The following is a 17,114-nucleotide window of genomic DNA, read 5'->3' on the forward strand; positions in this document are numbered from 1 at the left end:
TTTTCCCCTAGATACTACTTAGGCAATTTAAGCGACCAATGGATAAATATTGTGAGCCTATAAATTTTATTGGAGGATATACGTTAAGAATTATGACTTGACGCCTATAGAACTAGGGAGCTCGAAACCTATTTGTTAAGGAGAAATTTTTCCCATACAATTATGTATAGAATATTGTGAACTAAGTAATTTTTGGTTGGAAACCGATACCCTCTTCCTCGTATCCACAATTGGGGGTTAAGGGAGACGAGTTTTCCGAACTCGCAACGTTAGTTGTAAATCTCTCTTAGTACCATTCGATTTATTTAGGACTCTGTCCGTATTCATGAACCTCCTAAACCACGTATGCAAACTTATCTAGACAAATCTGTTATCGTATTTATAGATGACATCTTAACTCATTCAAGTAAAGAAGGAAAACGAACAACATCACCATCTTAGTCTCGAACTTTTGAGAAAAGAGCAACTCTATACCAAATTCTCCGAGTGAGAATTTCTGTTAAACGAAGTCAAATTTTCTAGACCATGATGTTAATGGTCAAGGCATTACAATCAATCTCAAAATCAAGCCACACGTAATCATGAAACTCTCTCAACTCAGACTTGTATTCGTAAAATCCTAGATCTCGTCTATTTTTACCGAAGATTCATTCCTGACTTTTCTCGTGTTACACGACTTTTAAACTCGTTAACTCACTAAGGAAAACTTTAAACCTCTTCATGTCTGAGCCTTGAATGTGATTCTTCACACCAACCTTCCTAGCTAAATGCGTATAGCACTAGATGGAACTCAAACATGGAAATATTTCTACTTGAACGCCGAAAGGCATACTCTCTCGTCTCAAAAATCAACATAACTAAAATTCGTTATTTTGCACGAAGAATTCGAATACTAAATTGTGGATCCGATCAATTTTCTCGTCATCCCGTACCACACTACCTACCTCTGTTATTTCACCGTCACCGTCTGATATTACTGGGATTTAAGATAACACACAATCCAACGATACTTCACTCTTCTTTGACGTAACGCCCTTGTGTTTCTGATAATCGGTCAACTATTATTCAACCCCGAACTATACAACTACGTGTACTACCTCGTTTCTCTTTCAGACTTCAACTTTTGACAACTAGAGGCACGTTATGGCAACCTCGAGATGTAAACTCATCCTATTCTAAGTCCTCATTTCACTACTATCTTTACCGTTCGCATTTCCGTTTAAAGAAACTCCTTGTAACATTTCTCCATGGATAGAGAAACTCCTCATATTACATAAGTATTCGCCACGAGGGTGAATAGTCCTAACGAACATTTTTTTTCGAACCCTAACTGACTCGTTCAAACATATCTTAAGAGATTCTATTCCAACACGGTGTATCTTTGTTAATTATCCCGTATCGAAATACTCGTTTCACTTCTAGTTTTACAAGAAGCCTCGGGACCGCGTTTAGACATGAGTACCGCGTACCATCCACAACCCGACGGACCGAACAAACATGTGATTTAAACCTTGGAAACCATAATACAAGTTTGTATTACCAACTTCAAATTTACTTGAGAAAAGTATTTTCCTTTAACCGAATCCTCGTACTACAATGATTTTCATTCAAGTTTTAACGTCACTCCTTTTGAAACCACATGTGACCGGAAACGTCATTCTCCCTTGTCGAACCAAGTAAACGATGATCAATTCACCGGGGCCGAGGTTGTTCATGAGCAACCGAGAAAATTTATTCATATTCAGGTAAAACCCTACGCGACTCGTAATCACCAAGAGCTACGCCGATGTTAGACGTAAACATTTCAAATTCCACGTGGGAAACCGCGTCACGTTAAGAGTCGCACCTTGGAAAGGTGCAATCCGTTTCGGGAAACGTAGGAAGCTAAATCCGCGATATTTTGATCCTTTAAATTCTTGGGGTGTTTTGGACCCGTCGCTAGCCGTTTAGACTTTTCCGACTCATTTTGGGTCTCCGTTTATCCTACATTCGATGTATCAACTCAAAGACGTGTTTTGCGAAACGAGAACTTGTTATCTCCTTTGATGAACTCACTATCGACGATAACCCTCACTTCCTAGGAGGACCGGTTGAAACCATAAATCGTGAAGCCAAACCTTAAAACATCGTATGATCCCGACCGTCAAAATTCGTTGAAATACCCTAGAACGTACTTCTCCCTCACTCGTAGAATTGGCAACGCAAGATCTCGAGGAAGATTCAACAACTACTACTTCCAACTAAATTTCGGGACGAAATTTCTTTTGAGGTGTGGATAATGTAACATCCCGCGTTTTTCCGTTAAATTTAATTTTAACACCGTCTTTTTTTTTAAAACATAATCTTTCGTATTTAAATTAATAGTTTCCGTGAGTAACGTTCATTATATTCCCGCTATTTAATTTTGACATCACCCGTTTACTCGAGCGTTTTAAAAATATTCGTTTGGTTAATTCCCGCACCCGACTACAAACATGAGGGACTTAAGTTGACAAGTGGGCAAAGTGGTGACTAGGTCAACTAGTCAACCACTTCACCTCCTCCATCCATTTCCATCCATCTCCCTCATCTCTCTTTCTCTCTAGCAAGAACACACACACACAATACCCAATTCAATCATTCATCATCTAAATTCGATTTAGGAGGCTTACAACAAAACAAATTACATATTTGGAATCCTCTCTTCATCCTCTACAATTTGATACCAACTTCATCTCGTTTGGGTAACATTTCTAAAACTCTAGATTTCTCTAAATTCGTGTTTTTGATTTGAAATGGTGTTAGTTAGTGTCTATGGCTCAAGTCTAACATGAATATATGTTTGGTTTGCTCGATTTGTTGTTTTTGGAGTAACTAGCATGAACTTGAAATGGGTTTGCTTAATCCTTGATTTTGGATGAGTTAATGTTGTTAGATTGTTAAAGTGCATGTTTTAATTGTGTTACTAGTATCACTAGCTTCGTTTTGATGCGTAGGTTGATTAAGAAAACTTCAAAAACATGAATATTGATTTTGTGATGTTTGACTAGGGTTTGATAGTTCTTGACATGAACTTTTGATGCTTGAATGCCATGGAATGTTAATTGTTAGTGATTAGTTGTAATGTATGCTTAATTACCTTCGAAACGGCATATCGTATGTGTAAATTGGATTCCCGAAACTTAAAATGCAATTGATGAACTTGAAACTTTGAAAATGGACTTTTAAACGATCACTTGACGAGAAATCGGTTATGGAAAATGTTGTTTTTGTTTGATGAAACATGTTTAGTTGTGTTCCTTGTCAAAAGAGCTTTCCAACGGTATAAGATACGCTTCCTAATTGTTTACGGTTTGAGTTTTGCGTTTGTTTGAAATTTTACCAAGCCTTGAACAAGTGAAACAGGCCAGGGACCAGGCCACGGCCATTGTCGCGCCGCGGAGCAATTTTTCGCGCCGTGGCCCAAAGGGTGATTTTAGAACATGTTTTTCAAGCTTTCTGACCTTCAACATAGGCATTTGTCGCGCCGCGGAGCAATTTGTCGCGCCGTGACAATTGCCTGTTTCATCCGAACTTCAGCAAACTTGTTTTGGCCATAACTTTTTGACCGTAACTCCGTTTTCGATAAATCAAATATCGTTGGAAACGTAATAAGATTTCCTTTCTAATGGTAAGGTTTTGAAATGTCAACTCAAATTTATTACAATCGTTCTAACATGCTTTTATACTTGATTCTTGCATGAAACTTGACAACGTGATTCACATGCTATACTATTCGAGTCGTAACGAGCCATAGGACTAATTGAACACATTTCACCCGACCTTGTGTCGTAACCGGTTAATTGATATAACTTACTTGTTTAGGTCAAGGCTAAGCAACTTTCATGCACACGTTTACTTGTTGAAGTACTTTTATACTCGTGCACTCGAGGTGAGATCATAGTCCCACTTTTACTCTTTTTGAACTTATATTTGGGATGAGAAAACATAAACGATTCTTTTGAACTAAGTGAACACAAGAACGGGAAAACAAACATTCTACATACGAGTTTAGAACAAAAATCCTCAATTCGATTATCATTAGTTACACTTGCCGGGTGTAAGCGAGAACTTATGTTATATGGCCATATGGGTTGACAACCCTCATCTTTGACGGTTCGCTACCGTCTACGGATGAAATATATTTTCGAGAATCAGTGTTTGTTCTAGCACTAAGTGATGGGGTATACAATGGAAGGAATGTTAAGCTTTGATAATTGGGTGCTCGTGAAACAAACTTTTGGAATGTATTACTATTATTTCATTGATGCAAATCTTGTGGTTCACTTGTACTTACTTACTTAAACCTATGATTTCACCAACGTTTTCGTTGACAGATTTCTATGTTTTTCTCAGGTCATGCACGATATGTGAAACATGCTTCCGCTTACTATTTGATACTTGCATCCGATGTCGAGTATACATGCATTTCATGGAGCGTCTTTTGACTTTACTTTAAACCGTGTCGCCTAGATTTCAATCGTACTTATAACGTTGTAACTTAACTTTTGGTTGAACAATTCTTGTAAACTTTGAAACAATCTTTATTTTGAAATGAAGGCGACATATTTTGGTCAAACGTTATCTTAAAGACTTATAATCAGGTAATGGGACCCACGTAGCCGACGCCGTCACTTGACGATTTGTCGGGGTCGCTACAGCTTGTCCTAATACAGTTACGCGTGATTAAACTTGCTGGCTATGTTAAACTTACGAAAGGAGTAACCACCTAAGGGAAACCGCTGACTTCCCACAAAAGCCGCCGGCCTGGCCATCGAATTTGAAAACTATAAATTGAGGCCTTCTGGTTAAATTTTAGATGTACTTCTTTGTTTTTCCTCTAGAGTTTTCACCAAAATACGAAAAATCTTAGATTAGGGTTTATTTCGAATTGTAAGCAAAGTTATCAAGTTATTAATAAAGTTTTCTTTTCATCTACCTTTTTTGAGGTACATGACTCTATCCATTTTACTCTTGTTTATTGCATTTTATTTACTCTTTCTGTATCTATTCGTGTACCACCATGAACTAAACGTTCATAGTGGTTAAATAGATGAAAAACAACTTTGTTTGGGTATCAGATGAAGCCGCTGGCTTCACCAGTCCAAGCCGGCGGCTTGACTGGAACAAAGCCACCGGCTTCGTGCTCCAATCCGTACAGTTTTTGTTTTTTTCCAGATCTGTATAAATTAAGTTTATGTGATGATGTTTAAACTGTTTTGAATCTGCTTTGTTTTAATATGCTTGTTTGCCATGCTTAATGATTAAATAACTTGATTTCAGGATTGATTAGCACTTAATCCAACGATCTATTATTGGATTCATGCTACTTGTTTAGATTTAGTCAATCAAACTTGTTAAATTGGATTGCATGCAACTAAGTTAAACAACATGGTTAGTGATAAATTTGTTGAATTTGAGTTACGCTTATATAATAGAGTTTAATATTGTTAGGCTTAGTTGAAGATCCTCTGTTTGGATTTGTTTGATTAATGATTGCATGAAAACCAAGTAATAATTGACTTTCAAGTTGTAACTTGAGTTGATATACTTGATGTTTAATAGCTTATATAATTTGTCAGTCTATTTGCATGTTGATCTGCATCACAAGATAAATATGTATCATGTAATTGAATTGAATACTAAGAATTGAGATGTTAGTCATGCACATCACGTGTCTAGCATATGCTTTAAGTCCTGCCTATTGAATGATATGCAACACTTGTCTTAACCTATTTAGGAATAATGATTGGTCTATGATTATTATCTTGATTGGTGTTAATATAAATTATGAAACTTGTCTAATATGATTCCCTTAGAAGTTATTCGTTCATGTAACTGCTTTTATTCATGATTGTTTATTTTAGATCTTTATTTCTCGCTTTATATTTTATTCATTGAAAACTTATTTTTAATCATCTCTTTCCTAAGAGATAAGAATCTATAACCTTAAAATACATAAAAATCTATCTTTAGTTCTTTAATAAGAGCTAAGTTATATAATAAACCAACTAAAAATGCCTCTACGCTCTCTTGGGACAATAACCTAAAATACTACATCTGATCGGGTTTGTTGCTCGTTATGGTGTTAAAAGTAAAATAAAGGTTTTATAAATTTAAAAGTTGAAAGACAAATTAAGCACTACTGCACACACTTTTGACACATTACTTATAATTAAGAGCTAATGATGAGTGAAAAGAAATGAGTACTTCTCTACGGACTGGCGAGGATGAGGTTGAATAAGCGTGCTGATTGAGAAGGCAGACGGTTTTGATATTCTCAGCGTCTCCTTAGCCGATTTGTCCATAAAGGTCATTTGTCATCACTTGTGGTAAATCGCCCATGAGTGTGAACACTTGAAGTATGAATGATTGCCAAAGAATTCTTCCACTTATCGCAAATCTAATTCTTTATTACACAGGTTGCCTCCTAAGAAGAGATTTTATCTAAGGTCATTGGCTCGATTGTATCGATGTCTACCAAGAGGGGTAGACATATTCATCTGGCTGATATTTTGGTTAATTAGTTAAGGATATGTGAGTCTCGATGGGTAGATTCTTAGGAACTGCCGGACCATTATGTAAGATCCTGTTTTTCCAGTTAAGTGGGATGCCGTCCAAATTATGGGACGCCTTCCAATTGTGATGGACTGGACGCTGTCCAGTATTATGGGCGCTGTCCAGATGAACTGGCGGGCTAGCTGTTTTGTTTTAGATATTTTGAAGGGACTTATTGGTAATTTCGCACATGAGACGACTTTAAGGCCCCAATATGAGTTTGGTGGGTGACTTAACTCCATTTTCATCTACCATTACTCTTTCCACTTCAATTCTAGAGAGAGAGAGAGAGAGAAAGAGAGAGCGAGAGGAAGTTTTAGTGTGAGAAAGCTCAATCCAAAGAGGAAGAAGCTAGTTTCAGGTTTAAGCTCGAGTTGTAAAGTTGTTCATCTACTTCCTAGCTACGTTTCGATTGTAGTGGTAAGTCTTAACCTTGATTTCCTTACTTTAATTGTTTAAGAGTTAGGGTTTGGGTTAGTGATGAACTTAAAACCCATTTGTTTGTGATTTGGGGGTTTTGGGTAAGTTTGGGTCATGAGGACTCAAAGATGACTAACCTAGGATTTTGAATTGATAAATGTGTTTAAGAGTCTTAATTGGTTAGTTAATTACTAGCATACCTAGATATTGATTAAGTGGGTGCTATTTGGGTATGGTGGTGACCCAAATGGGTATGTTAACCTTGAACTAGGTCAAAGGAGTCTTTGATGACCTAAGTTGTTTAATGGGTGTGAAAATGGGATGGTCTTGTGTATATTAAGACCAAAATTGGCTAGTGTTAGGGTTTGGACGGAGTTGACCTAATGTTAGAGTTAAAGGTGCAAATAGGTCGCATTTGCACTATGAGTCAAATGACACTAGGGTGGTGAGTGAGTTGGTTTACCAACTTGATTGTATGATTAATTATATGCATAATGTAATAGGTGCGTTACATTGAAGGTTGCGAGCTTCATTTATCATTCACCGAAGGCGTAAGGTAAGTGGAATAATTATGCATGTATGTATATAGTGTAGTTATTTGTATGTTATGGTTTGAACCACGGAGCCGGTAGTACCATAGTATGTGCGAGTGTGCTATGATGTGAACCACGGAGCCGGTAGCATCATGGTACGTGTGTTGTAGTGTGAACCACGGAGCTGGTAGCACTATACCACGAGTCGTTAATTAAAGTGTGAACCACGGAGCCGATAGCACTATAAAATGAGGTGTGCACCACAGAGCTGGTAACACCAAAGTGTGAACCACGGAGCCGGTAGCACTATAAAAGGAGGTGTGAACCACGGAGCCGGTAACACCAAAGTGTGAACCACGGAGCCGGTAGCACTATAAAAGAGTATGACTCAAATGCGTAGTGACGTGAACCACGGAGCCAGTAGCATCATAGCATTCCGTATGGTGTGAACCACGAAGCCGGTAGCACCATGGCGCGAGTATGGTTAACCATATAGTTTGTGTATGAGTTGTTGTATAGCATAATATATTATTTTGGTGAATATGCTATTGGTTATGCTAGTTACGGTAATTAGGGGTGATTAGCTTATACTTAGAGTTTGTATGCTAATTGTTATTGCTAGCGATTATACGGTGTGTGTAAGTGTATGCAAGTAGATATATTATATATGTATGTGTATAATTATTGCATTCACTAAGCGTTTTGCTTACTCTCTCGTTGTTTACCTTTTTAGGCTCCGGCTTGGATAAAGGCAAGGGTATTCGATTGGATTAGTGGCCTCCCGCTTTGTTTTGATAGGGGACGCTTTTGGGAAGATTAGTTTTTGAAGTTTGACCAAGATGTGGGTAGTTTAACCCCAAACACCATGCTCTAGGTGTTGTTTGGAATTTAAACTATTATGGTCAAAATTTGTATTTTTGAACGGAATTCGTAAAACGGCCGATGTGGGCTCGATGTTGTAAAACTCGATCTTATGGTGGAAACCTCTTAATTTTAACTATTATAACATGTTGTGAAAACCGTTGCATTTAAAAATGTCGGGAAGCGGGTTTTCCGCTCACGTGAAATTAGAAAACAGATCAGAAAGTTGCAGTTCATTTGGACGCCGTCCAAGATGCTTGGACGCCGTCCAGCCCTTCAATACTGGATGCCGTCCAGATAACTCGACGCCGTCAAGATGCACTGTCCTACAAATTTTTTTAAGGCGTGTTTTTGATATAACGAGGGTTGGGTCGTTACACATTAATGGGAGAAGGTCCGAGATTTCTTTTTATAATTTTCTTAAGGCTAACTAATAAGCCGTCGTTGCTCTTGACAGGTCTTAAAGCCCGATGAGAATGAAAGCTACGACTCTGCTTATGGTTGTATGTTAATCATAGAGGCGATGCTTGTTGTGATTGTTTCTCATTTCGGATGCTCATTTCCGAGGTCTTCATATAGTGTCAAAAACTAAATCTTCATTATCTCGAAATCTCTAGAGTTGTGATCTCCACGAAAAGAGTTAGTAGTTCTGCACAAATTTGTTAAGAATCAGAGTTGGAAAAAGGTGAAGAATAATCCTATTTCAAGCATCAAAGTTAATGTCTTGGTGTAGATCTCCCGACATCAAAAGACTACATCTTTTCGAGTCAACTTGATCAATGGACCCGCAATTTTCAAAATTTTTTTTATTAACCTGCCATGATAATCGGCTAATCCCAGAAAACTCTTAATTTCAGTCGGAGTCCTCAGAGAATTCTAATTTATTACCGCTTCTATCATGGATGAATCAACTTTAATACCTTTGGCTGAAATCACGTGAACCAAAAACTGAATTTCTAGTAACCAAAAATCACACTTGGAAAATTTTGCATAACCTTTCATGCCTTAACAGTTCTAAAACCTATTTCAAATGAATTACATGATCGGCTTCTATCTTAGAATACACTAGGATATCATCGATAAACACTATCACAAAATTGTCAAGAAACAGACGATACACTATGTTCATCAAATCCATGAAAAATGTTGGCGCATTCGTTAATCCAAATGGCATGACCAAAAACTCATGATGACCATACCTCGTTCTGAACTTTGTCTTTTGTATATCCGATTCCGCAACATGAACCTGATTATACCATGACCTTAAATATATCTTTGAAAAATATGAAGCACCCTGTAACTGGTTGAACAAATCATCTATAATAGGAAATGGGTATTTATTATTAGTCGTTCTTTTGTTCAACTCACGGTAATCGATACAAATACGCATTTTACAATCTTTCTTTTTAACGAAAAGTACCGGAGCACCCCATGGTGAGAAATTCGGTCGAATAAACCCACGATCTAACAATTCCTAAATCTTTGACATAATCTCAGGGATCTCAGACGAAGCTATACGATACGGGGCCTTAACAACTGGAGTAGTTCTCGACACTAATTCAATCTTATACTTAACTTCCTTCACTTGTGGCAGACCTGGTAACTCATCTGGAATTACCTCTGAAAATTCAGAAACCACAAGAATATCAAAAACCGTTTTCTTTTCTTTCTTAGCATCAATCACGTATGCAAGAAACAAATCACATCCCTTAGCTAACGACTTCTTTGCCTTCATTATCGAAATTAATGGAAAATCAAACCCACCTCGTTCCCCTCGGGCCACAACACGGGTTCCATCAGTCATACAGAAAGTAATAATTTTCCTATCACACTTAATACTAGCCCTAAGTGGGCACAGACAATCCACTTCTAATGCTACATCAAAACTAGGAATGGGTAACACCAAACAAGTCATAGAAAATGGCTTTATTCAATATCAATACAAACCCCAGACACAAACGTTGTGATGGGTGTGGTCTTACCATTAGCTACCTCTACTCTAACCTGAGGCAACACAGTAGCAGGCAGGTTCAACTTAGCACAAAAGTATAACGACACAAAAGACTTATTCACAACACAATCAAACAATCCACGAGCAGGTATTGAGTTGATTAGAAACATACTGGTGATCACATCGTCAGTTTCAGTAGCTGTCTCAACTGACATCTGGAAAGATTTGGCCTCTGCTATTGGATGGTTCTTCCTCTTCTTCCCACCGAATGCGGTAGACCCTCTTACTGATACCGAACGCACACCTGCCCCTGCCCCGGAACTACCACTTTTTGATGGACAGCTTATTGCATGATGCCCTGGCTAATGATAGAGTCCAGCACACATTACTCAGATATGAACACACTTGGGACTTGTGCCCAACAACGCCACATATTAAGCACCGTCTCGTTGCCTTTGAACATTGACCACTGTGTGAAGATTTAAAATTGTGGCACCAATCCCCTTGACCTGATCCAGACCCTAAACCACTCTGTCGATTCTTACCTTTCTTTCTAAACCCAAACGATTTCTTGGACTTACCACTGGATTGACCAACCGTTTGACCACTTGGAGTCATCGCACTCACTGTCATCATTCCTCTTGCGGCTTTCAAGTCGCTTTCCACCATCTTAGCCATAACAAAGGTTTGGGATAAACTCGTTGCCATTCTCACTGATGTTCTATACTCTGGAAAGATCACATTCATAATATGCTGAATGCTGAATGCTTCATTTGGTACCCATTGAGATACAAACCTCAACTTATCCATGAACTGTTCAATCACCTCATCAATTGTCATTTGACGTGTCAGTTTTATCTCTAGAAATTCAGTTATCAATTGGTTACAATCAAACGAGGTGCAGTATTTCTCACAAACATCCCTTGGAACCGTTCCTAGGTAATTTGGTTTACATACTCCTTTAGAATACTCAAAACCAATCCATTCCACCAAACCATAACTCTACCCTTTAACAATCTACTGACATACATAACCCTCAATTTTGGTTCACATTGACAAGCTTCCAAATCACTTTCTACCTCCATCAACCAATTCAAGGTTTTCGTCGGGTCAGAACTTCCTGAATACTCACGGGGTTTGCAATCTAAGAACTGCTTATACATACGCTTCTTTTAGGGTTGAACACACGGTTGTGGGAAGATCGATATTAGATAAGGGTTCATCATTATCGGGTTTTGGTAAGGGAAGGCATTTTGTTGTTGCAATAATACTGTTGAGGTATCTAAGTTAGCACTAGGTATGGAAATTGAGTTTGATTCACATTGGGTACTGTTTAGGATTGTGCCATCGGATAACCTGGTAGTGTATCATCACTTCCCACAAGATTTATCAATTCAAGCTCAATAACTCAATCTTGAGCCTCTTTCAGTTTAATTTCTAACTCAATATGTAAATCTGCTGGTCGTCATCAGACTCAACACTCTCGTCAGGCGTTTATGTATGTTCCGGGGTTTGACGAGCTGGTAGCGTTTTCATCCCTGTCAGCCATACCTATGCTATAAAATAGCTCACACAAAGGCTTAGTGGATAACTGGTTAGCTCAACACAACTAACGCATAGGTATCCCTACATTCACTTAGCCCCACCCACAAACATGTTTGACTTGACACTGGGTTTGGGGACAAGATACACACATGCACTTACTACCAAACTATGCTCTGATACCAACTTGTAACACATGCCACGTTTTTTTAATCACAACTGAAGACTTTAATTTAAAATAACGTAACCACCACAATATTACATTATTACATAAAGCCACGTCATTTTAAGTTAATAAATACACCACAGTGTTACTTATTACTAAATGTTTGTTACAAGAGTTCACATCAGAGTTTGCAGGGTCAAACATGTCTTCAACATCATCACCCGATCCCAAAAGCAGAACCTAAACCTGCATGGAGGAATGTGGGGGTTAGCGCACCGCTAAGTGAATGGAATCTATCTACAGATTAAGCTTAATAATCAATCAACAATCAAGCCTTCAACCAACAGGCATACATGCAAAGACAATATGAGAATCGGGAGTTTGTACGGGCACATGACCTTAGCTGATCAGGCTATAGTCTAATGATAATCCTTTCTGCTGAATCAGTCCACAAACAGCAGATTGAGACCCAACCTCCCTTGGCTCGGTTGACCTCATACTGACTACAACCTCCCTAGACACGGTTGTGAGTCCCCAGTCTCCCTAGGCACGACTGGTGCCACACACATTACACATAAGTAACATACAATTCATAGAGCATGCAATTATAAAACTAGCATGGCAATCACCACACTATACAGGAAAATCAGAGTAAATCACAGTAGCACGACTTGCTACTTAAACTCTATCCGGAGATAGACCCACTTACCGATTACCAGCAATATCTCCAAATTCTGACTAATGAGCTCTTTCTTTGTTCTTTTCACCTAGAGAATAAACATAACCCAGTCAGTAATTGAAATGTCCCGTTCTTATTGATTAAAAAAGTCCCATATTAATTGATTTCGTTGCGAGGTTTTGACCTCTATATGAGACGTTTTTCAAAGACTGCATTCATTTTAAAACAAACCATAACCTTTATTTCATCAATAAAGGTTTAAAAAGCTTTACGTAGATTATCAAATAATGATAATCTAAAATATCCTGTTTACACACGACCATTACATAATGGTTTACAATACAAATATGTTACAACAAAATAAGTTTCTTGAATGCAGTTTTTACACAATATCATACAAGCATGGACTCCAAATCTCGTCCTTATTTAAGTATGTGACAGCGGAAGCTCTTAATAATCACCTGAGAATAAACATGCTTAAAACTTCAACAAAAATGTTGGTGAGTTATAGGTTTAACCTATATATATCAAATCGTAACAATAGACCACAAGATTTCATATTTCAATACACATCCCATACATAGAGATAAAAATCATTCATATGGTGAACACCTGGTAACCGACATTAACAAGATGCATATATAAGAATATCCCCATCATTCCGGGACACCCTTCGGATATGATATAAATTTCGAAGTACTAAAGCATCCGGTACTTTGGATGGGGCTTGTTAGGCCCAATAGATCTATCTTTAGGATTCGCGTCAATTAGGGTGTCTGTTCCCTAATTCTTAGATTACCAGACTTAATAAAAAGGGGCATATTCGATTTCGATAATTCAACCATAGAATGTAGTTTCACGTACTTGTATCTATTTTGTAAATCATTTATAAAACCTACATGTATTCTCATCCCAAAATATTAGATTTTAAAAGTGGGACTATAACTCACTTTCACAGATTTTTACTTCGTCAAGAAGTAAGACTTGGCCACTGTTGATTCACGAACCTATAACAATATATACATATATATTAAAGCATGTTCAAAATATATTTATAACACTTTTAATATATTTTGATGTTTTAAGTTTATTAAGTCAGCTGTCCTCGTTAGTAACCTACAACTAGTTGTCCACAGTTAGATGTACAGAAATAAATTGATAAATATTATCTTGAATCAATCCACGACCCAGTGTATACGTATCTCAGTATTGATCACAACTCAAACTATATATATTTTGGAATCAACCTCAACCCTGTATAGCTAACTCCAACATTCACATATAGAGTGTCTATGGTTGTTCCGAAATATATATAGATGTGTCGACATGATAGGTCGAAACATTGTATACGTGTCTATGGTATCTCAAGATTACATAATATACAATACAAGTTGATTAAGTTATGGTTGGAATAGATTTGTTACCAATTTTCACGTAGCTAAAATGAGAAAAATTATCCAATCTTGTTTTACCCATAACTTCTTCATTTTAAATCCGTTTTGAGTGAATCAAATTGCTATGGTTTCATATTGAACTCTATTTTATGAATATAAATAGAAAAAGTATAGGTTTATAGTCAGAAAAATAAGTTACAAGTCGTTTTTGTAAATGTAGTCATTTCAGTCGAAAGAACGACGTCTAGATGACCATTTTAGAAAACATACTTCCACTTTGAGTTTAACCATAATTTTTGGATATAGTTTCATGTTCATAATAAAAATCATTTTCTCAGAATAACAACTTTTAAATCAAAGTTTATCATAGTTTTTAATTAACTAACCCAAAACAGCCCGCGGTGTTACTACGACGGCGTAAATCCGGTTTTACGGTGTTTTTCGTGTTTCCAGGTTTTAAATCATTAAGTTAGCATATCATATAGATATAGAACATGTGTTTAGTTAATTTTAAAAGTCAATTTAGAAGGATTAACTTTTGTTTGCGAACAAGTTTAGAATTAACTAAACTATGTTCTAGTGATTACGAGTTTAAACCTTCGAATAAGATAGTTTTATATATATGAATCGAATGATGTTATGAACATAATTACTACCTCAAGTTTAGTAGGTAAACCTACTGGAAGTGATAAGAAATGATCTAGCTTCAAAGGATCTTGGATGGCTTGAAAGTTCTTGAAGTAAGATCATGACACAAAAACAAGTTCAAGTAAGATTTTTACTCGAATTAAGATAGTTTATAGTTATAGAAATTGAATCAAAGTTTGAATATGAATATTACCTTGAATAAGAAAGATAACCTACTGTATATAACAAAGGTTTATTGATCTTAGATGATTACTTGGAATGGATTAGAAAGCTTGGAAGTAAATTAGTAAACTTGAAGGGATTTTTGAAGTGTTCTTGAAGTGTTCTTCCTATGATGATTATAGCTTGATTCTTGAAGTGATTTTTGATGAAGATGATGATTAACTACTGGAAAAATACGTTCATAATAGTGTGGGTGTGTTGAGAGAGAATTAGAAAGAGAATTGGAAGTGAAATGGAGTGAATGATGAGTGGTAATTGGTGAGTGGTGAGTGGGGTTAAAAGGAGTTCTAGTTAGTTGACTAGCTCATGGTAGAAGTTAAAATTGATTAGTCATACATGACATAATCAAGAGTGGAATACCATGCTAGTTCCTATTGGTATATACCCATAGTAAGTACGTTTTAAAGCTGTGTATAATACGGTTAAGAATACGACTAGAATTCTTGATGAAAGAAAAGAATGGGAAAGTAACTGTAACCATTTTCGTTAAGTATGAGTGTTTTGATATATGTATTGAAGTCTTCCAAAAGTCTTTTAATACATCTAAATACACTACATGTATATACATTTTAACTGAGTCGTTAAGTCATCGTTAGTCGTTACATGTAAGTGTTGTTTTGAAACCTTTAAGTTAACGATCTCAATTAATGTTGTTAACCCATTGTTTATTATATCTAATGAGATGTTAAATTATTATATTATCATGATATTATGATATATTAATATATCTTAATATGATATATATACATTTAAATGTCGTTACAACGATAATCGTTACATATATGTCTCGTTTCGAAATCCTTAAGTTAGTAGTCTTGTTTATATGTATATAACTCATTGTTAATATACTTATGGAGATACTTACTTATCATAATCTCATGTTAACCATATGTATATCCATATATATATCGTCATGTCGTTTTTACAAGTTTTAACGTTCGTGAATCGCCGGTTAACTTGGGTGGTCAATTGTCTATATGAAACATATTTCGATTAATCAAGTATTAACAAGTTTGATTGCTTAACATGTTGGAAAAATTTAATCATTTAAATATCAATCTCAATTAATATATATAAACATGGAAAAGTTCGGGTCACTACAGTACCTACCCGTTAAATAAATTTCGTCCAGAAATTTTAAGCTGTTGAAGGTGTTGACGAATCTTCTGGAAATAGATGCGGGTATTTCTTCTTCATCTGATCTTCACGCTCCCAGGTGAACTCGGGTCCTCTACGAGCATTCCATCAAACCTTAACAATTGGTATCTTGTTTTGCTTAAGTCTTTTAACATCACGATCCATTATTTCGACGGGTTCTTCGATGAATTGGAGTTTTTCGTTGATTTGGATTTCATCTAACGGAATAGTGAGATCTTCTTTAGCAAAAAATTTCTTCAAATTCGAGACGTGGAAAGTGTTATGTACAGCCTCGAGTTGTTGAGGTAACTCAAGTCGGTAAGCTACTGGTCCGACACGATCAATAATCTTGAATGGTCCAATATACCTTGGATTTAATTTCCCTCGTTTACCAAATCGAACAACGCCTTTCCAAGGTGCAACTTTAAGCATGACCATCTCTCCAATTTCAAATTCTATATCTTTTCTTTTAATGTCAGCGTAGCTCTTTTGTCGACTTTGTGCGGTTTTCAACCGTTGTTGAATTTGGATGATCTTCTCGGTAGTTTCTTGTATAATCTCCGGACCCGTAATCTGTCTATCCCCCACTTCACTCCAACAAATCGGAGACCTGCACTTTCTACCATAAAGTGCTTCAAACGGCGCCATCTCAATGCTTGAATGGTAGCTGTTGTTGTAGGAAAATTCTGCTAACGGTAGATGTCGATCCCAAATGTTTCTGAAATTAATAACACATGCTCGTAGCATGTCTTCAAGCGTTTGTATCGTCCTTTCACTCTGCCCATCAGTTTGTGGATGATAGGCAGTACTCATGTCTAGATGAGTTCCTAATGCTTGCTGTAATGTCTGCCAGAATCTTGAAATAAATCTGCCATCCCTATCAGAGATAATAGAGATTGGTATTCCATGTCTGGAGACGAATTCCTTCAAATACGGTCGTGCTAACTTCTCCATATTGTCATCTTCTCTTATTGGCAAGAAGTGT

Source organism: Rutidosis leptorrhynchoides, chromosome 11 (genome assembly GCF_046630445.1).
Source record: "Rutidosis leptorrhynchoides isolate AG116_Rl617_1_P2 chromosome 11, CSIRO_AGI_Rlap_v1, whole genome shotgun sequence".
NCBI lineage: Eukaryota > Viridiplantae > Streptophyta > Magnoliopsida > Asterales > Asteraceae > Rutidosis > Rutidosis leptorrhynchoides.